The 22807-nt window shown below is 42.4% G+C and overlaps 1 protein-coding gene and 1 non-coding gene across 2 annotated transcripts in view; one reads left to right on the plus strand and one right to left on the minus strand.

Annotated features, from left to right (window-relative positions):
* LOC139689665 (capon-like protein) overlaps positions 1-22807 on the plus strand; it is a 653345-nt gene that overhangs the window by 353068 nt on the left and 277470 nt on the right. The window lies entirely within an intron of this gene.
* On the minus strand, positions 10195-10267 carry TRNAA-AGC (transfer RNA alanine (anticodon AGC)). The gene has a single exon. It is a non-coding gene; the product is annotated as a tRNA-Ala (tRNA).

Consider the following 22807-nt stretch of genomic DNA (forward strand, 5'->3'; position numbering starts at 1 on the left):
GAGCAGAACCGTCAAGGACGCGAAATGCTCGAGGCAAATGCTAATAGACTTGAATGTCTATGGGCAAAGAGGGAAATGCCTGAAGTATCGTAGGGATTGGGGTGAATCAAGTCAAAAATGCCAAAAATACCAATGAAACACAATGTCCCCTTTCGGCATTCGGCTAAAGAATGACGCATTTGTGAATGGGCCATTAAGCTGCGATCTACAATTTTCATCGAACTTTTCTTCTTCTGGTTGGTCACGAATAAGGAATTGGCAGCGGGATTTAATGCTTCGAGAAGTTGAGGATAACGTGTAACCTTGATGTTCTTAAATATATGTTATAAAATGATGCCTAATCGCTTCGCTTGCAATTAGTACGATGCATAACTCACGTGGATGAAATTTCAAGGAAATGAAATGTTACCCTACGCTAACAATCACCTATTTTAGCCAAATGGCTTGCGGCTAAACTAAACCAGCCAAATTGGCCTCCACTCTTATTTTTTCCATCATCCGGTGTAGATGCTGCTTGCATCGCCCATCAGGTCGTGACTATCTACCCCGGTCACTGTTTGTCGGTTTCGCGATGTGATATTCTAGTTCATCTTCATGAAAAATCAAACAGTGGCCATGGAATTTCCCCCTGGCCCTGAATGCATGATTTTATCATACCATAAGGATATTTATTTCGACTCGATGTACGTACATCTACCCTCACTCGTCATAACCAATTTTCGTATTGATCATTGTTATTGGTGAGTGGAGGTGGTATCAGGTATTACCCATTGCCGCAGGTACGTACTTGTTTTAGTGTCATGTGTGCACATAACAAACTATATTAAATCTTCTTGGTTTACCTATTCGTGAAATTTTATTTGGTATTTAATACGTGTGAATTTTTGTAACTTGGTAAGATGCGGAATATTTTGTGTAGTTACCCCCGAAAAGATCAAAATAGGGAACTAAGATGTCGATAGTCGATTGTTCCCCTTTTCCGTATGGACGTTTTTACGAAATAATGAGCCGCAGATGTGTCAAACTGAAATGGAAGTCGCTGATGTAATACTGCAATGTAGTCAAATCGACGAAACTTCTTTCAGTGTGACATTATGTATAAGCTAGCATTATAACATCAAAATCAATATTTGCTTAATTACGTGAATGGATTATATATTTTATGATTACCCTTAATATAAAAGTCTACTTACGTGAACTCCTCCGCCTACCACGGTGAGATTTCCTTGCAAGATGTATCGATTTAATTCAGGGCGTGTATTTGGGGCAGAGCCCTTTTTACCAAAGGTAAGATGGAAAGTGAATCCACGTTCAGCGATTTTGCGGCGGATGGCGACTGCTGACTTCAGAAGCTGAAGTCAGCAGTCGCCATCTCTGGACGTGAGGGTGAGTGGAGTATAATATCGATTTCATATTGTCTCTCTGCTTACAAAGTGTCATGCAGAGCGATTGAACCACAGGGTTGCATCGGATACCACACTACAAACTGTATAAAGGCGGCGATAGGGGTAAACCAACTAATAACCGACCCATTTCTTTAACATCGGTCTCTTGTAAAATTTTAGAACATATTATTGTGGGTAACATTATGAGATATCTTGAAAGCAGGTAAATATTAAGCCACAACCAGCACGGATTTAGGATTTTACTTCTACATGAGTGCTTTAATTTAGTCTTCCTGTTCCTTCAGATTCTCATTAATGTAGCGTGTTATTAATTTTCATTCCATGCACATAAAGTTGATCTCATAGTACAAAACTTCTTTCTGTAGAAAATGATAACTTTGAGCTGTTTTTCTGTTAATTTATATTAATGCAGAGTTAAATAGAAATTTGTTATTAGACGTTCATAAAGTAATCTCAGTAATTGATTTGATTCTTGGTTCGTTAGGTTAGGCTATCAAAAGTCACCGTGGAGTGGAAACCTCTGGCCCTTCGATCTGTTGTTAAACCGAAAATGGGAGAAGAGAACTGAAATTCTTTCCATTCTGATAAAATAGTGGTTTTGTGCGATTGTAGTGAAGGTCGATTACCTCACAAATTATTTGTTGCCTTTGCTGGAAAAGGTTGCGCGATCGTATTTTGCCGCAGAAATGAATGGGTCGGTTGACCTTAACCTATACAGTGCATGTTTCTTAATCAAACGCAGTATAAATGTGCGGCCGATCGTGACTGGTTACATCCGTTTTGTGCATTGACAGCGTCGTGAGCTCTCCTCTTCCGCGAGTCCGTTCTTCCACCCACTCCTTACACCCCTGACCTCCGCCGAATGCCCACACGGGGGGTGGGCTCGTCGCGCGACGTCGGTCTCTGAAACGCGACGTCGGTCTCTGAAACGCGACGTTGTAAACGGCCCTCGTGCTTAGTTCGACCAAAGAGCATCACGTCAAAAATAAAATGTGGGGTACCGCAGGAGTTTGTACTTGGACACTTTTTTTCAATATATATTTATCCAACGCTCGTTATCGTTGATGGTAAATCATATGGGGTGTGCAGGATGGATACGTTGGTAAGTTTTAAATGGCATTGGCGTTCTCGGGGAACACACGGTTCTCCTTTTACGGTAACGTCACCCAATACCACCCGTAACTGGGTGTCCACCTACCACCGCTAGAAATAAGTGAATAAATTAAAGGAAGCCAATCTGTTTTCAAAATAGGCAAACCGGTGAAAATTATATTCGTGTGAATGTATAGTATGTCTGTATAGCATTGTCATATGCGTGATTTCTGGGAGAACTGAATTAAACTTGACAATAATTTCCCCTCGTACGGAAGTAATCGTTCGAAAGCACTTTGAAAATGTTTTGAGGGAAATCTATTTACGTTTAATATTGGTATTCCACACTGGCATTTATTTTAATTTGTTATAATTGAAATAAAAAATGCCCTGATTTGAGGAAACTCCAAAGGCAGTTTTAATCCACAAAAGTGTAATAGAAACTTGTACACGGTTCGTTCCGAAAGAAATGCAATTACTTTATTTTTAGTAATTTATGGAACAGATTTGCACAAACACTTGAAATTCTTCAAAGTACTGTCCCTGGGCCTCTCCACACATTTTTCCAGCGACTCTGCCATGATTGGTACGCGCCCTGAAGGCGTCTCCGGGGACCTCTCGCAAGGTCTTCGTCACGGCTGATTGGATCTCTTCTACAATATATCTTTGTATGCTTAGTTTAGAGAAACATAATTTTTAATTTTAACATTAAAAAAATAGGGTTTTTTTATTGAAGCAGCATAAATATTGAACTACGCGGCGACGCAGCTATACTTCAGCATCGTCCATGGAAACCTGGAAAATATTCTACGAGCTATGATAGATTATTGACCCATCAATCGACGATGTCAGTTCTCTACCGCACTCCGGGGAAGAGCGTAGGGAGATTTTTCGCTAATTGCCACGAGGCACTTAGTATGAAGTTTTTGCTGAGTAATACTTCAGTACGATTGTCTACGCATAGTGTTAATGTTCGCCCACCGCATTACTCAGTTATTCAAAAAGATCGTGAAAATGCCTAAATACGAGTGCATGCAGGCAACATGAAGGAAATGCCTTGGGAGCATACGGGGGTAGGCTGAACAGTAATGCACACATGCTTGTAGACCGCAAACAAAATGACTTTCAGAAGCACTCCTGGTAACATGTGGAAGTAACATTCCCATCTTTGAGGTCGCTACATTCATCCAGTGTATTTTTGTATTTTGCGAAGCGGAAGTATGAAGACGTGTTCTAGTGCTATGTCAACGCGACTTTTCTCGAATCCAGAACTTGACACCTGTCTTCACTTCATCGTCCGAGGTGTAGTTATTACCCTTGACGTGCCCCTTAAGTTGAAGAAAAAAATAAAAATTTCAAGGCGCAAGATCGGGGGAATAAGGAGGGTTTTGTTTTTCTCGTCTGTGAGATGGCATTGTACCCATCGTGCACAGATTTGACGGTATCCCAATTATTCAATAATGAAGCCGACACGTTCCTCGGAGATATTCCAATGTGATTTGCGATACGCTTTTGAGTGATTCGCCGGTAATTTTGAATCAAATCTTCGACGAGTTTGCGATGTTTATCGCCTGTGGCAGTTATCGGACGTCCGCTGCGTGTTTCATCAACAATTGTCTTCGCCAGGTTCGCAACCATGATATTTTACTACCCATCTATTTACAGTTGACCTATCAACAGCATGGTCACCATAAACATCCTTTAAACGACAATGAATCTCAGTAGGTGTCGCTTTTTTAGCAGTTGCAAATTCGATAACAGCACGCTGTTTAACTCGCGTTGACATAGCACTAGAACACGTCTCCATACTTCCGCTTCTCCAAATGCACTGGATGAATGTAACGACTTCAAAACTGTATACACGTGTTGTGGGGGAATGTTACTTCCACATGCCACCAGGAGTGCTCCTGAAGGCCATTTTTGTGGTCTACAAGCATGCGTGCATTAGTTTTCAGCCTACCCTCGTAGCATCGCTCGGGTGGCCTCGGGTGTCTCTTGGGGTGCCCATAGTACATGTACACCCACGCATGTGCCCTCTGTGCCGTGCCCACATAGGACGCATTTCTGTATTTGTTTAATTCTGCGGGACGTTCCCCCCCTCCCTCCCACTTCCCCCCACTCTCCCTTTCGATGGCTTTCTGATGTGTCTGCGTCTCGGTCCAACGACTCCGAGGCCCTTCTCCTCCCCCGCCCCCTTCCCGCCTGTCTCCTTTCGCCATCGTCACAGCCGTGGCGTTAACTAGAATGGATGTCAAAAAGTGACGATGTTTCTGACGCCTCCCTTTCGATAGATCGCCATGATTTCCTCAATGATATATATATATATATATATATATATATATATATATATATATATATATATATATATATATATATATATATATAATATATATATATATATATATTTTTTTTTTAAGGTAATCTACCGGTTAAGGTAGGTTTTTCGATGGACACAACTACCAAACAAATATTTTGTGGCTACTAACAAAACACAACCCTAAATTCTACTCTACACCAGGTCCCTCTTCATCTCTGAGTACTTTCTTCCGCCCTTCATCCCGTCCAACATCCCTATCCTGTTCCTTCCCTTTCCTCTTTTGCCCAACATTCTACCCTCTATCACAGTCTTCAACATCCCACTGCCGGTCAACACCCCCTTCATCCACTTTTCCTGCCTCCATAGGATTGCTCCCAACAAACCCCTCTCTTCGCCCACCATACCAAGTACTTCCTCATTTGTTTTCTTCTCTGTCCATTTCACCTTCTCCATTCTTCTCCACACCCACATTTCAAATCGCCTCCAGTCTACGTCTATCCTCCTGCTTCAATGACCACGTTTCCGCGCCGTACATAGCTACGCTCCATATCAAAGTTTTTACGAGTCTTTTCCTAACATCCTTACTCAAAGTCCCCCTAATCAACTCCCTCCTCCTCGTGAAAGCCTCTTTGCCTAGCGCAATTCTTCTCCTTACGTCCCTACTACTTTGACCGTGTTGGTTCAAAACACTACCGAGATACGTAAACTGCTCTACCTGCTCTAGTTTTTGCCCTCCTATTTTAATGTTAAGCTTGCCCTTTTTCTTCCTAGAAAATCGCATAACCTTTGTTTTATTAATGTTGATTCTCATCCCATACCTGTCGCACTGAATTTCCAATTCACTCAGCAATGCTTGCAGCCCCTTGGCTGACTGACAAACTAAAGCTTGGTCATCAGGAAACCTAACTGATTTTACGAATTCCCCGCCCACTTTCATTCCTACCTCTAGTTCTTCCCATGCCTCTTTGATCATTTCCTCTGCATACAGGTTGAACAGCAACGGTGATAATGGGCAACCCTGCCTTACACCCCTTCCTAACACTGCCCATCCTGACTCCCCGTTTCCCACCCGCACCTGAGCAGTCTGAGACATGTACAGGTTGCGGATTAGCCTCCTTTCCCTCCAATCTCTTCCTATTTTCTGCAATATACTCATTAGTTTTTCCCAATTCACCCTATCAAATGCTTTTTCGAAATCTACGAAACAGGCAAATACCTCCTGGTTGTGTTCTATATTCCTCTCGATTAATAATCTCATTACTGCAATGGCATCACGCGTACCTCTCCCCTTCCTTAACCCAAACTGATCATCCCCTAAGTAATCATTTGCCCTACTCTCTATCCTTTTGTTTATGATCCTGAGAACAACTTTAGCTGCGTGGGATATCAAACTAATTGTCCTATAGTCCTCACATGACGTGGCCTTTACCTTTTTCGGAATCGGAACTAAAACTGCTCTCACAAAGTCTTCCGGCCAGATTCCCTCCTCATAAATGCTACGGATCAGCCCATATAGCCTCTTCCTCCCACATTTTCCTAAGCATTTTAAAAGTTCCACGGGAATGTTATCTACCCCCACGGCCTTATTTAGTTTCATCTCCCTTAATGCCCTTTCTATCTCATTGTCTAGTATGCCTGGACCTAAGCTGTCTTCCTCTACGTCATTTTCTTTTTCAATGTCTAACTGTGTTGGTCTGAGTTCTTTACTATAGAGTTCTTCTATATACTCCTTCCATCTCTCTTGGATCTTTCCTGCGTCAACTATTACCTTACCCGCCTTATCTCTAACTGTTAGCATAGCTCTTCCTTTCTTACTTCCCGATTACGATTTAACTTTGCTGTACAGCGCACCGATTTCGCCCTTCCTCTGGAGACTTTCCATATCCTCGCACTGCGTCTTCCACCATGCGTCTTTTGCCTTATTTGTTGCCCGCCTCAATTTATTGTTCAATTCTTTGTACTTCATTTTGCCTAATTCTGTATTTATATTCTTCCATTTTCGCCGCTCATCCATCTTTGTAATCATCTCATCCGTGATCCGTGGTTTCCTAGTCCTTTTAGCGTTAACGGTTCCAATAATGTCTTTTGCGGCTTTAGACAACCCTTTTTTGATCATTTCCCATTTTTCTTCGATAGTACTAAGCCCTTTACCATCCTCCATGATTTTCTCTACCGCCTGTTTGTATTCCTTCCTTTTCAACCCATTTAATGCTTCTACATTCCATTTTCTAACCTGCCGCCCCTGCCTTATCTTTTTGAAACGTACGCTACATTTCATAACAACTAAATTGTGGTCTGAGTCCGCATCCGCTCCCGGAAAGCTGTGGGAATTTATCACACTATTCCTAAACCTGTGTCTAACCAGGATATAATCTATAATCAGCTGATATCTTCCTGAGTCACCTGGCATTTTCCATGTATACCTGCGTCTTTTGTGGTGTCTAAACCAAGTGTTGGTGAAGACTAACCCCTGTCTCCTGCAGAACTCAACTGCTTTCTCCCCGCGGTCATTCCTCGTGCCCAAACCGTAGTCGCCCACCTCATCACCATCTCTTCCTTCGCCTACCGTCGCATTCCAATCCCCCATCACTATCAAATGTTTCCCTGCAGGAACACACGCGATCATGTCCTCTAACTGATCGTATATCTTATCGACCTCTTCTTCCTTATGGTTGCTCGGTGGCATGTATACCTGAATAATACCTAAGTTCGTCGGTTCTGCTTTTATCTCCACTAGTAGTATTCTATCCGTTACTTGCTCTATGTTGACTACGCTTCTTCCTACCTCTTCATTTAATACTATGGCAACCCCTCGTTGGCTCTCGTCCCCACCGCTGTATATTATTCTATACTTATCACTCCAGTAATCCCCGCTATCTTTCCATCTCACCTCGCATAGACCTAAAATATCTATATTTCCCCTTTCCATCTCTCGCTTAACATTCTCCAATTTCCCTGTCCTCATCATTGTCCTAACATTCCACGTTCCTATTCTAACTAATTTTGTCTTCTTCTCCTGCGTCTTCTGTCCTGCTGCTGCTGGTTTTCCCCTGCTAGGGTTTCGTGGGATGACGACCGCGGAAGCCTTGCCTCCCCCGCTGCCGGGCACGACACACGGCCGATTGGGCCGAGCCCCGTGGTTGCCAGGACTCAAAATATCTCTATTGTCCATCATATTTTTCTAGGGAATGATAATTGAGGTGGTTTCCCGTTGCCTTCCTCAATAGTGTTTTTAACGTGACACCATCACTTACTGGCCGCCCCACTGGGGTCAGACGCCATTGCAGCCGCCTCACTGAGGAACAGACGCTGCGTGGACTACCTTTCGTCTGGCTCCTAACCTTCGACCTATCTGGCATGGGTGACCCTACCAGGAGCAATAATTATTACTTCCGCCAGCACAGCTCTAGGGGTCATCGGAACGCACAAGCCCTTCCACCACGTCAAGGTTGTAGTCCGGGGAGGGAATATATATATATATATATATATATATATATATATATATATATATATATATATTTATATATATATATATATATAATGTATATATATAAAATGTATTGGACAGTACAATCAATATAGACACACATAAAAAGATCACTCACACGTTAATTCTTGATCGTTTCGACGGAGTTCTGCTCCGTCTTCATCGGTGATTAGTTCTCTATCTTCCGATGAAGACGGAGCAGAATGCCGTCGAAATGGTCAAGAAATAACGTGTCAATGATCTTTTTATGTGTGTCTAAATTGAAGGTGCTGTCCAATACATTATGCGGCACTTCCGTGTTACGTCGACGAAATCACACACACACACACACACACATATGTATATATATATATATATATATATATATATATATATATATATATATATATATATATATATATATATATATATATATATATATATACACACACACACACACACATTCAAACACGAAATCCCGCCAAACGGCGAACAAATACTCATTTATATAGAAACACATATAAGGAAAAGGGATAGGAACACATACCTTTGTATGTACGATTTCTCGATATTCTTTGCATGCGGCGTATCTAAAGTTTTGTCGACAGATGATGATGCGATGCTTGCGGCATAAAATGGTGGCGACCTTCAAAGGGCATTTTGGGATTCATGGGTGCAGGGAAAACTTTCAGTATGGAATGCATAACTTTTTTATCATAAGTATCGGTATGACTTTTTCCTTACGCCCATTGCGTGAAGTGCTGAATTCAGACCGTCTGTTTAAGAGTGTGCAGATCGTATTATTGGAATTGATAAGATGACAGTCCACACCATAATCACTGAAAATTTGGTGTTGGGAAGGATCTGCGCTAAACTCGTTGTCCCGAAGGTCTTTGGACGGATGACCATCATCAGCCGAGTCGAGTGTCTCCTTGCAAAGACCTTCTGCAACAACATCGCAACGATTCCCCAACCCCCTTAGAGTCCCGGGTAGACACCAGCAGACGATTACCTATCCCGTATAAAAGAGAAATCCACCATCCATCATAGGACACCACCTCCATTCGACCCTAAGTGCTGTCAAAGAAGCTGGCACGCGTACCCTGAAGGACCTTCCGAAATCATGAATAAATATTTGTTGGTAAAATACATTTCAAATGAAATGGCAATGACCCCCAACGATCCCCAGCGCTTCAATCCATGTAACTGGTGCCGTGTGTTCTTTTTCACGCGAAGTCACGAAGTTTATTGATTCGCAGTAACGCATCAGATTTGTTTTTTTTTCATTTGGTGTGCAAACTTTGGTGAAATGATCGAGCTATTATTATTTGATAGTGTCCGTAGATTAGGTGCGCCGATGACGGATGCCTGAGGCGACCAACCACACGATAGCCAGGCAGCATGCATCGAGACATATTTCACGGTGAAAATGTTATAACCAGTGGCGAAATAACGTTCTCAATTGATTGGAGAGATTCGCAAACCTGCTGCAAGGGAAACAATCAGATCGGAGATACAACGCGAAGATTCTGGAACAGTGCAGTAAAAATGAAGTTAAAAAAAGTAGTTGAAAAAAATATGGAGGCGCCGGGTATCGATCCCGGTACCTCTCACATGCTAAGCGAGCGCGATCTTTTATAAATATACTGTGAATGAAGAATTAGGGATTAGATTAGGGGCGCCGATGAAGGATACCGGAGGCTAAGACGCCCTACGACACAGTAGCCGGACGACATGCCCCGAGGCGTAATTCACAGTAAAACTCATACAAACACTGCTGCAATTATGCTGCCAATGACTTCGGATGAGTAGCGAACCTTCTGCCATGGTAGCAATCTGATCGGCATTACCGCTCGAAGATTCTGGAAACTGCGCCGTAAAAATGAAGTAAAAAAAGGTAGTTGAAAAAAATCTGGAGGCGCCGGGTATCGATCCCGGTACCTCTCACATGCTAAGCGAGCGCTCTACCATCTGAGCTACGCCCCCAGTTGTTGATTCAACGTCTCGATATCGTAATATTGTTTCAGAATCCGAAACGGCCACTCCCTTGGCTTGGTGTTGGAAAGTAGGTTTCCGAGGCAAGCGCGAAACTCCCTCTGAGAGTGGGTGAACCCACCGCGAAATTCGAATCCCACTTCTCACGAGAATGCTGGATTACTTATCACTCCTGGAAATTTCTGATGCGAAAGATCTGCGCTAAACTCGTCCCGAAGGTTTTGACGGACGACCAAGAGACCAGAGTCGAGAATGCCTGATGTCGAAGATATTCTGCAACGTCATCTCGCTGATATTGTCAGGACATTGAGCCGATGATGTCGGGTGCAGTTCATTATTTTCACCGCAAACGGGGGCGACCACTTCTGTCATTGCCATCATGGACATTCGTCCGTTCGCCCTCATCACTCATCATATTCTTTTCGTACAGAGCACAGATCTCCCGGTAATGAATACCAGCAGCTTTGAAGTTTTTTGGTCAATAAAAACTTTATCACCGAAACAACTTCATATTTTAGGAATTTCAATTATATTGTTCATTCTAGCTTGCTGTTGTATAAAACAACGGCAAGCGGCTGGACCTTCAGACCTCTGCAGCTCGAGGCGTGGTGACCCTGTGTGTGTGTGTCAATGCAGCGACTATTTGGCTCCCTCTTCCACTACTTCTCACGCTACAGGAAAACGGAGGTTACTTTCTGGACAGTCTTTTTATCACAAGAGACGATAGGATACAAGGTTACAAGTGCGAAATTTAGAATTTTTCATAAAATGTAATCAAGGTTTAGTTAGAAAGAAAGAAGAAAGGCGCATCAAATGAGAATTCAGTGACAATGAAAGAAGCGGAGACATCAACAGGAGATAATAATGTTGGAGGACAAGGCGCCGGTCGATGGGTCTCGTTATACGAAGTGCGACATCCGACTGCACAGCCGGAAGGTTTGGGCGAATATTATTTGGTGAAATTGATACGAGTCAACGTCATCTTTTTCGAAAACTTCAGCGTACATACAAATGCTTTTCGTGTGAATACGGTGCACCCAACTGACTGGGCTACTTGCCTTTTGGGGGGAAACTTCCGAAGCTGTAAATATATGGGAATCACGTCGCATTATGATCGAGTGAGTCACTCCTCTGGTGAGAGTGTGGGGAAACCGCAAGCGCGGAATGCATTTAGGAGGACCGCCCGAGTGGTTTTCATTCCCGTCTCTGGAAGCAGAAGCATAATTTGCTGGCTGATAATTTTGTGAAGTAGTTTGATTCGATCTATTTAGAAATTCACTCCTTTTTGCCTTTTTCTTCCAAATTTGACACATTTCTGAGATCAAGGAAAACGAGTGATCGCCCAGCAGTCGGTGTCGCTTACTGTTGCATTTCTTTAATCGCCAATGATGATCTCTCTCTCTCTCTGGTGCAATATCCGCTAATCCTGGGAAGAGTGTTTGAAAGCGTTCGTTTCCGCTGTTTAAGTGTTTTTAATGTGTTCGGAGAGACGTAATTAAGTTTCTTAATTCCTAATGTCGTGGTGGGTAGAATCCGAAGTGGGTGGAAAGAAGTCCGTCCGATCAGTACCTTTGCGTGACGTGTTGAGATTATCGGGTGTCATGACTTATCGCTGGCCTTCTGTCCTCCGCCGTTCCCAGTCATAAGTTGCAAAAGTTTCTTGCAGTCTGTTTAAGAGAAAATGTTGCGAAATCACAAAAGTCCTCTCAATTCGCATCGGTCGAAGCATTGCATGCAGTGCGAAAATGGGTCCCGTATATTTCTGACGCCACTAAAACTATAGTTTCCTCCACGTATCGTTATTTCTGTGTAAAATCAAAAGTTCTGTGTATTGTGGAAAATGAATGTTCATTTTGGGGATGAAATAAAACCCATCCTATAATAATAGGGGCTCCCTTTTCCTAGCAACTAATAGGAAAATATCGAATAGGGTTGCCCTTGGCCTATTATTATTAGGAAAATGGTTAGAAAACCATGGATTTCAGACGAGATGATTAGAAAGATAGATGAGAGGAAATGGAAGAATGTAAATTCAGAGTCGGGTAGAAGGGAGTACAAATAGTTAAGTATTCTATTGAGACAAGTAACAGAGACGGAGCAAAAGAATCGCTCAGTGCGAGGACATGGAAAGCACTGGAAAGGGCGCTACACAGGGAGGTCAAAGCACTATCGGGAAGTACGGAGGGAAAATCTGTTTCACAGTGAGAGATAAGTCGGGAAAATATTAGTGGCACCAGATGACAGTATGATAAAGGAAGATTAGGCATATAAGGAGAATATGACGTAGGTGAGAATAGCGTATGTCCTGGCATAGTCGACGGTGAGGCATTGAGGGAATTGAAATCGAATGAAGCCGAAGGGGTAGGCATTATTCCTGGCATTTCTAATTAATATTTCTTTATTGTCCTGGGGTGCATAGGATACATTTGTAAACTTATTGCTTTTAGTGTACGTACTTGAAAATCACTGCATTACGCGTTTTTTTCGTTCTTTGCTTTGCTTATTGTCATGTTCAGTAATGTCAGTGAATAATAAGGTGGCAATCTCATCGTTTGCATTCATTCAAAGGGATAACGAAGCCTTCAGGATGGAGCGAACGACGCGTCCCGGGCAAAAAGTGAATAATTATGATGTGTTTATATGTATGATGTATTTTCCGGACTTCCTTTGTGGAAGTGATCCAACAGCCAAAATAATGCACTTTTTATTTCGCAAAAATAAAAAATCCATTGGGAAATACAAAAGGGTATTATTTTGAGTCGCTCTTTGTGGCTTTGATGGAAAATGTGGGTTTAGCACTTCTAACTTTGGATGTGTAATATTTGATTGGTAAACCATATATTGCTGTCAATAAGGTTTTGTGGTGTCTATTTATTTTATTCTAAGTTCACTCTGCCCTCCAATCAGAATTTTAGAGTTCTTGAGGCTGCCAAACACACGAGTTTTTGGTAGCTACCTTCATGGCACTTCCTGATATGACATGTGATATCATGGCTTAGCTTCATTGCGCCAGGGGCTAATATTTGCGTAGGAGACCGCTGAGAGACCCTCGACATTAGAGAGGATAAGCTTGTTTTTGTCAAATTTTGTCACAAATATAGGGTTTGTATGTTCGCCAGTATTTCAGCCAATGTAGTAGATGCTAGCGGGAGAGGATTGACGCGATTTCTTTGGCTGTGTGGAGGTTCTAGTTCGGAGGCAAGACCTAGAGGCTCTCTGATCGATCGTCAGGTGTCACAACTTTTCGTAGATTTTCCTGTCGAGTATCGGAAGGGAGGAGAGTACATATGGTGACGAACCTATGTAACACAAAAAAAATTAATATAAATGAATCAGTATAAAAACAATAATCCATCACTGAATTTACATAGACGCAAGAAGTCATTTTAAAACTGGTTTACAGTCACTTAGTACAATGAAATGCTTAAAAATTTCATTCCCAAGGGATTTATAATGAGCAGCTAATGCATTGCGATTAAATATTTTATGAAGTGTTTTTTTTTAATTGAACTGAGAAAGGGTTGTTTTGAGAGAAAGCCCCATTCTTATTTTGTAATATTTAAATACGTTCTTTACTCGGAAACAAGTTTTCAGTTGTAGATTAATATTTTTTAATAATGACCGCTTAATCATTGCGTAAATATCCTTTGGTCCACCGACACGTGACCTATTTTATCGGCCTGTCACTTCCCTCGAACTTACGAAAGTATGTAACCACTGCATCAGGAAGGTGCCTTGCACGATTGAAAGAATATCTAATCGATCCCATAGCATATTTAAATTAATATCACAAAATCAAATATAAATAATATTTTGCAAATTTAGTTCTTCATTCCTCATATTTTATGTGATTTTTTAAATGAATTTGGGTGTGGAGGGAATGCCTTACATTTCAAAACCTCGTGGGTCTGCCACTGCTTCTATTTTACGAGGGTAGGCTGCTAGTAGACCACAAATTAAATGACCTTCAGAAGCATTCCTGATGGCATGTGGAAGTAACATTCCCCCTCAACACACATGCGCAGTTTTGAGGTCGTTACATTCATCCAGTGTATTTTGAGGAGCGGAAGTATGTGGACGTGTTCTAGTGCTGTGTCAACGGAAGTTAAACAGCGTGCTGTTGGCTTATTTGTAACTGCTGGAAAAGTGACTCCTACGTAGATTAATCGTCGTTTAAAGGCTGTTTATGGTGAAGATGCTGTTGATAGGTCTACTGTAAATCGATGGGTAGAAAAATATCGTGGTTGCAAGCCTGGAAAAAGCATAATTGTTGATGAAACACGCAGCGGACGTCCGATCACTGCCACAGGCGATGAACATCGCAAACTCGTCGAAGATTTGATTCGAAATTACCGGCGAATCACTCATGAGCGTATGGCAAACCATATTGGAATATCCAAGGAACGTATCGGCTCACTTATTGAGCAATTGGGATACCGTAAAATGTGTGCCTAATGGGTACCACGCCGTCTCACAGATGAGAACAAACAAAACCATCCTTATTCCCCCGATCTTGCGCCTTGCGATTTTTATTTTTTTCTTCAACTTAAGGGGCACGTCAAGGGTAATAACTACACCTCGGACGATGAGGTAAAGGCGAGAATTCGATAATAGCACGCTGTTTGACTCTGGTTGAAATAGCACTAGGACACGTCTCCATACCTCCGCTTCTTAAATTACACTGAATGAATGTAACGACCTCAAACCTACGCATGCATGTTGAGGGGGAATGTTACTTCCACATACCACCAGGAATACTTCTCGAGGTCATTTTGTTTGTGGTCTGCAGGCATGCATGCATTAGTTTTCAGCATACTATCGTAGTGAAATGTAATGAAATAATTGACTTTGTAATTCCACACACTTTATTTAAAAAACACACGACCCAGGTTTCGACGTTGAACGTCATCATCAGGTGGTCCTCATAGAAGCACGCTGGCTATATATACCTTCTGATCATAGGAGGGGGGGGTTGGTCAGAGAGGGAGGTCGGAGGGGTAAAAAAGGTTACAATGTAGCTGGGAAGAAAAGAGAATTACATTTTTGATTTAGAAGAGTGGTAGGTCTAGGAGTGGGGAGTGGGAGGGATACAAAATTTCGTTGGCAAGATCATCTTTCCAACGGACACATTTCAAAATTTCTAACTGCTCCAAAGCATCGAGCCTTTGACCTTTTTCTTCAAAATGAATAATTTTTGTCACAAAGTCACTTTTGTGATCACTTTCGATGAGGTGTTTTGCAAAGAGGGATGTTATGTTCTTATTTTTTACACATGTTTGGTGTTCTTTAATCCTTTCTTTAAATTTCCGTCCTGTTTGTCCAATATACTTTGTGCTACAATCCGAGCACTTTAACTCATACACTCCACTCCTCTCGTTTTCGGGGACTTTGTCTTTAGTGTGAGAGATCAGGTTCTTAAGGCATGAACGACTGTAAAAGGCACATTTAATTTTTTCTTTAGGTAAACTTTTAATTACTTTTTGAGAAATAGTCCCAAGATATAGTATTCTCCGCCATTTGGCAGTGGGATCTTTTACATGTTCGGGGTTGTAAATGTGGCTTAAGGCTATTTTTGTAAGTTTATTCCGGTAAAGTTTATTTATTAGATCTTCTGAATACCCATTGTTTACTGCTAACGTTTTAATTACATTAAGTTCCTTATTTACATTGAATTTTGACATAGGGATAGCGGTCAAACGGTGGATCATTGCATGAAATGCCGAAAGCTTTTGGGTGAAGCAATGCCTTGAAGAGGAATTAATTAATTGGTCTGTATACATTTCTTTCCTAAAAATGGAATACTGTAACCCATCTTTGTCTTTAGAAATGGATAGGTCGAGGAAATTCAGGGAACCTTTTTCCTCTTTTTCACACGTGAATTGTACATTAGAATTGATAGAATTTAGATGTGCTAGAAACTGATCTAGTTGCCTATCAGAACCTGTCCACACACAGAAGACATCGTCTACATATCTTAACCAACAAAATACATTATTAATGAGAGGGTAGGCTGAGGAGAACAAAACTTTTTCAAAATTGTCCATATACATATCGGCCAGGAGTGGGGACAAGGGCGAGCCCATGGCTAAACCATTGGGTTGTTGGAAATAGGTACCATTAAAAATGAAATAATTTTGGGAAACACACGTCTTAAGTAATGCACAAAGTTCACTTATAACTGGAACTGGGATGGATTTCCGGATGAGGATGTCTTCGGCAAGGTTCACCGCTTCCATGGGTGGCACGTTGGTGAAAAGGTTGCGTACATCAAAGGAAACAAGCATGCACTTTTTCGGGATGACCTTTTTCATAAGTTTGTTCACAAGGTCCAAGGAATTCACTACACCATATTCCGTGGAAAATTTGGAAACCTCCCTGAAGAGTACATTAAGCCTTTTCGCTAGTATGTGGTTGGGAGCTGACATATTTGATACTACAGGCCTGATCGGAATCCCATTTTTATGAACTTTAGGTAGCCCGAAAAACCGTGGTGCTGAGGGATTCATTTGCACTAGTTTCAACATTTCACAACTTTTGAATAACGTGTTACAAGATTTAATCACTTTTAATCAATACTATCGTAGCATCTTATTTAGCATATATTTGGATATCGCATTACGTGAGAAGTTATCGCACGAGTTCCTGATGTAGTTTTTCCAGCAATTCTTTGGCGTATTTGCTGCTTGGTGTTAACAGAAACGTAATCCCATTAGGGCACGTATGCATTTCCACGCTATTGAGATGACGGGGGTTCGTTACCCTTCGCGTTAGCCGACGAGCACGACACACCGTTCTGTTTGCAGCCGATCCGGTCGGTCCACGGCCTCGGGTCATGTCTCCCGCCTCGTGGCGCCAAGCGGGCGCCGCTGGCACTAAAAATGGCCGGGTCATTTGGGCTCTCAGTCACCTCTTTGACGAATCCCGCCGTACTCATATTGCACGCACGTTTGCCTCTTACGCCGATAGTTAATTTTCTCCGACTCATTGACCTGCCTCCAATCTTCGTCTTGAGTTTTCGTTTCGAATCGAGGGAGACGACACTTAATTTCAAACCTTCGGATTCCAGGGTGGCTCTTTTCTTTGTTATTTCCTCAACTCATTTGTTTGGAAGTAAATTCATTTGTTTTTCATATAACGTTAGAAAACGTTTTGTTGTGTTATGAAGAAATTTGTTTATTTTAGTTATTTTAATTACTAGAATTAGCTTTGATCTAGAATTATAAATATTTTTACCCTCAACGCGAGTGGACAATTTTTTTCTGCATTTGGCTTCCTATATCCTATATCGTTCGTAGAAAAAATGACATCTCACATCTATCTCTTCTGCAATTACCTAATTTCTCTAATTTTATTGACATGATCTCTCCTACCGTTGTACGATGGGAGTGATAATACATCTTCAATATCACTGCTAAAGAGCCGTCCCTCCAATTTATGCAAGAGATTCAATCTGTAATTTAGCCTTCGCTCCGTGAGTGATTCTCAGCCTAGCTGCTCTAATATTTTGGATACGCTACTCGTATCATAGCAACGTTGGCGCAGTTGGGTTCGAAGGTCGTGGAAGGTCTGCACTGATACTGCAGCTCCCCGCCCTGCGCCCCTACACGCACACACACGCCCCTGCGGCGGCTTGCGGGGCATTATGTAAATGTAGATCCAGGAAATGAAATTTTAGCAGCGGAGTGTGCACCTGATGGAATTCAATTCTGGTGCGGGGCTTTGTGCAGGGTTGCTACGCTGACAGCATCCCAGGAGAGTCCTCGGGTCCCGCTGGGTGAGGCACCTTGAATGCCTCTCGGAGGACAATGGGAAGAAGTCGGCCGGCCGTCCCTTCCCTACCTGCCTGGTCACCTCGCCTGCTCTCTCCCCCCCCCCAGACGTAGTGACCTCCTTGCGAGTCGCTTCCTCTCCCTGCATCTCCCACCCCGTGCGGCGTCCCCCCCTCTTACTCGCCCGAAGATCAAGGGCGTTGCCATGGGAGCACGCCCCCACACCTACCTGTCCTTTCCGCCACACTTTACGCCGCCGCATTGCCGCCGACAAAACCAGGTGACGCTGGAATTTGACGTTGGATCGCTAGATCCCTGTGCGTGCTAATGCAACAACATTACAATGTCGGTCCAGGAAGTAACTTACGTTTTGAAATAAAATATGAGCATAGTTTTTTATTATGCGAGGTCTTTCCTATAAATACGCGAACTGTGGCCTAAAAACTTTATTTTGCAAAATTTAGTCCGCATCAATTTTGTCCCCTTCAATTAAGAACCCTCCATTCGTTGCTATGCACCACTTATTCCATCTTCTTTCCAACTGAATGAAGCACCCTTGGAAGTCCTCGGCAGTTTTACTTTTTAGTTTTCTCGTCGTTTCTTGCTACATTGTGTCCACATCTTCCCGGTGAAGTCCCCTCATCACATTTTTGCATTTTGGGAACAGGAAAAAAAGTCGCATGGGCGATATCTGGCGAATAAGGAGGATGATCAAGGATGGTGATTGAATTTTTTGCCAGTAACTAGCGAACAATAAATGCAGCTTGGGCACGATTTTGCACACATTTTTTTTAAACCCAAACGTTCGGTTAAAATGGTGTGCACTGTTAATGTTCCAGAAATCAGTTCACCAGCTATCGTTCGGACAGTTTTTTGACGATCGGTAAGGACAAGGGACCGCACACGATCAATGCTGTCGTCAACACAGGTGATTGAAGGTCCTCCCGGTCTTGCATCATCCGTTGCGTCTTTAAAACGCTTAATCCACTTGAAAACGGACGTTTTCTTCAGAGCATTATCACCTTAAACAGCTGCCAACATTTCAGTAATTTCTTAATAACTTTTACCTCACTGTACCAAAAACTTTATGTTAATTCGTTGCTCCGTGATTTCGTCAATTTCCACTTTCGACTAACAGTAAAAACAAGGGCAACAGAAACTAACATAACTGGCACCATACGCACAGCTCGACGATCCGCCAAGCACCGACAAGTAAGCATTTGCTCTCAGGCAACAAGAGCCGCTAGTGGGCGGGGCTTTAGTCCGCGTCATGGCCGCCAGATCGCACCAGCTCGCGTGTTTATTCAGCTGACTACGTGTATATTTTAAAGTCACATTTTTAAAATATTTGTATGTATAGTCATTATTGAAATTGAGGCTTTATCATGACGATACACACAGCTTTTCAGTTCGGGTTTTGAAGAAATCTGCCGCTTTCATTTTAACCACTCGTTTCAACCGGCATGCAATTCTTCATCGTTGTAAAAACATCGTGTTGCAAGCCACGTCTAGCGAGATATTTATAACTTTAAATCAGCGATTTTCACGAATGTTTCTGTTGATTTTCACCGTCAGTTCATGAAGTCTGGGCGGACCGCTAGAAACACCACCAACAGCAAAGAGAAAGAGGGAGGGAGGTTTGCGTGGGAATGAGCCGAGGGCACCAAGGGGGGCCGCGCCGACGCGGGAATTTCGCACGTTCATTATCCTCCCGGCGACACGGTGCACGGGACAGCAGCACAATGGTGCACCGTTGCAATGAAAGCGGCCGGCGGACGACCCTGGTCGTAGAGCCTCGCCACCCTTCCGCTGATGCGGCCACGATTCTTTGCGTAAGACACGCGTGAGCCCACTTCATCTCACATTCAATTAATCATCAAAATACATAGCCAACGTTTTAATTTCTTTAATGCTTTTTTCAATCTAACAGTCAACCCAACACCAACACGATTCCTTTCCCTTTCAAACACATTCAACATTTTGACGGCCAACTTCACGATACAAAGGCAGTCCCCGCGAGTTGTGAACTACAATCTTTGATTAGACTTTTAATGATAAATAAACCCGAAGCCAGTTGATTTTGACGAATTTTTTCGTTGATTTTCACCGTCAGTTCATCGGTCACGAGGCTAGGCTGACCACTGCGGTGTCCTCTCGTCATGTGAACTTTGGTGCTGTGGCCATTTTGAAACTAAATGCACCACTGCCTCACTCCGCCTTCACTCATTATTCCGTCTCCGTACACACTTTACAAAGTTGCATATGAATTTCAATTGGCTTATGTTAGTTTTTTTGCCAATGAAATATTAATCACAGGTCGCACTTCGGTGTCTTCGGTGTTTCACATTTTACGCACATCTTACGCACATTTCAACATTTCGTAATGTGAGCAAAGTAGAAGAAGAACCATAGTCTGCACACACTCTACCGCAGCAGGATGCGTAGTACTGAGTGTAGCAGGGATGTTTAGACACCAAGTTGGTGGGTCTTAACTCTACCAACCGCCACGCTAGGCTGAAATGTAACTTACCTTTTGATCAGCCCTCGTAAAATGAACATATCAGTACTGGAGACCCCGATGCAAGTTGTAAAATTTTTTTATTTATTTATTTATTTTAAAACATTGTTCACATACAGCAGTGGCGCCATTTTACAGTGAAAAATATAACAAACATAAAAGAGGACAAAGACAATAACAGTATAACAATAACAACGAGAACCAAGCATGGACCGGGGAAAGTTTTAATTTACTGAAAGGTGGGATAAAGCTTGGGTGGTGAAGTTTTTGCATGATAGGTTGAAGGGGTCGACAGTGTGAGGGAGTGAATTTAGAAGGGAGGAGAGGCGAAATAACAGTGAGCGCTTGGTGAGGGATATTCTAGGAATAGGCAGATGGAGTAGGGAGTGGATGCGGGTGGATCGGGTTGGTATTCTGAAGTTGAAGAAAGATAGCAGTTCAGGGCAATCAATAGCCGAGTTTGAACTATTTGCCAAAATGGACCCAAATAGGGTTCATTTACCCAAAATGAACTATTTGAATAAATAAAAACATTTCAGTCTGATTTCTTTCATTTAAATTAATTTCTTCGTATGTTTCGTGCATTCGGGGCGCCACCACGTGCATCTACATGTAAATAATACCCCGCAGGTCACCGTAAGGGCGTGTCACGGGGGTGTTAGGCCACCATCCGTAAAAGACAATGGACCCTCATGCAAAACATATATATATATATATATATATATATATATATATATATATATATATATTCATCCGAAAACCTCAACCCAGACGCTTACAAATGCATATGCCATGAAATAACATACACGTGTGCATGCAAATTTAGTAAAAATCGATCCAACAACTTGACAAATTAGAATTTAAAAATAAGAAGGGGAAATTCTACAATCACAACGACATGCGATCCACGATCTCCGCCCCCCCCCCACCGCTCCCCATAAAGAGAGAGACGAGAGGTGGAAGTAGCAGGATCATGCTAATCAAACTTTGTTTGAACTTGTGCCTATCCAAGAAATTTACCTGCTCAAATGCCTGTATTAGTTTCTTTAAACATTATATTTCATACATATTCCTGGATAATATTTTGGTATGACATCTACAACGGAATGTACATAATACCCTGCAAGCCGCCGCGAGGGCGTGTGGCGGGGGTGTTAGGTCACCACCTGTAAAAAGGAGTAATACTACACGCAAAAACAACAACATGAAATACTACACCCACAGCAGCAAATGAGCAGACTCATGCAAAAATCCCTTCATCCAACACTCATGCAAACACATATACTATAAATTAACATACAACTGCACTCCAGGATGCAGCACTCAAGCCATCCAGCAACACGCAAGCCGGGACACAACAAGCAGGAATGCGAAACTCCACCACCACATGAACATGCATCACAAAACGCTCTCCTCCCCAAGGGGACATTTAAAGGCAGGGAATCCGACCCAATGTTGCAGGTAATGGGCAAATCCCCCCGCGGAGAGGGACGAGGGATTTCAGGGGGACTTAACAACAGATGAACAGAACACTAATGAGGTCATTCGGAAAGAATGGGTTATGATAATAGAACACACGAGGTTAGTGAAAGATCATGCAATTTTAAAGAATTAATTATTATTCCCTAGACGCTGAGGGTGGCAAGTGGAATTTTTGCTATCTATAAACCTGCAGTCTATCCCGTATTGTCCGTGGGAAGAAGGAGTCCTTGAGTCTAATAGTTCTGGCATCTATTTCCCGAATTTTATATGCATGATCGAAGCGACCAATGTATGTAGGAGTACGAATAATTTGCGAGACCTCGGTGCTGAAACATGCGGATCTGAATTTATTTAATAATTTCAATCTTGCATTGAATCGTCTCTCTTCTAATTAATCCCACCCCAACTCCTTGAGCATTTCGGTGATGCTTTGCGTTTTATTGTAAGATTTTTTTACAAAACGGGCTGCCCGTCGTTGAAGCTTCTCAATTTCCCGAATGAGGCCTTTTTCACTCGGATCCCATACGCTACATGCGTATTCTAAATGAGGCCTTACAAGAGCGTGGTAACAACGTTCCTTGACCTTCGAGTCACTTTTGCCGACAATGCGTCTAATGAATCCCAATTTTTTATATGCTTGACCGCAGACTTTACGTATGTGAGTCCCCCAAGTTAAGTCTTTTGTGAATGTAACACCTTGGTATTTTACCGGATCAACTACTTCTAGGTCAACTGCTATTATGTAAACAAATCCCGTTGAAT

The sequence above is a fragment of the Hetaerina americana genome, unplaced genomic scaffold (genome assembly GCF_022747635.1).
Source record: "Hetaerina americana unplaced genomic scaffold, ioHetAmer1.1.p SCAF_27, whole genome shotgun sequence".
NCBI lineage: Eukaryota > Metazoa > Arthropoda > Insecta > Odonata > Calopterygidae > Hetaerina > Hetaerina americana.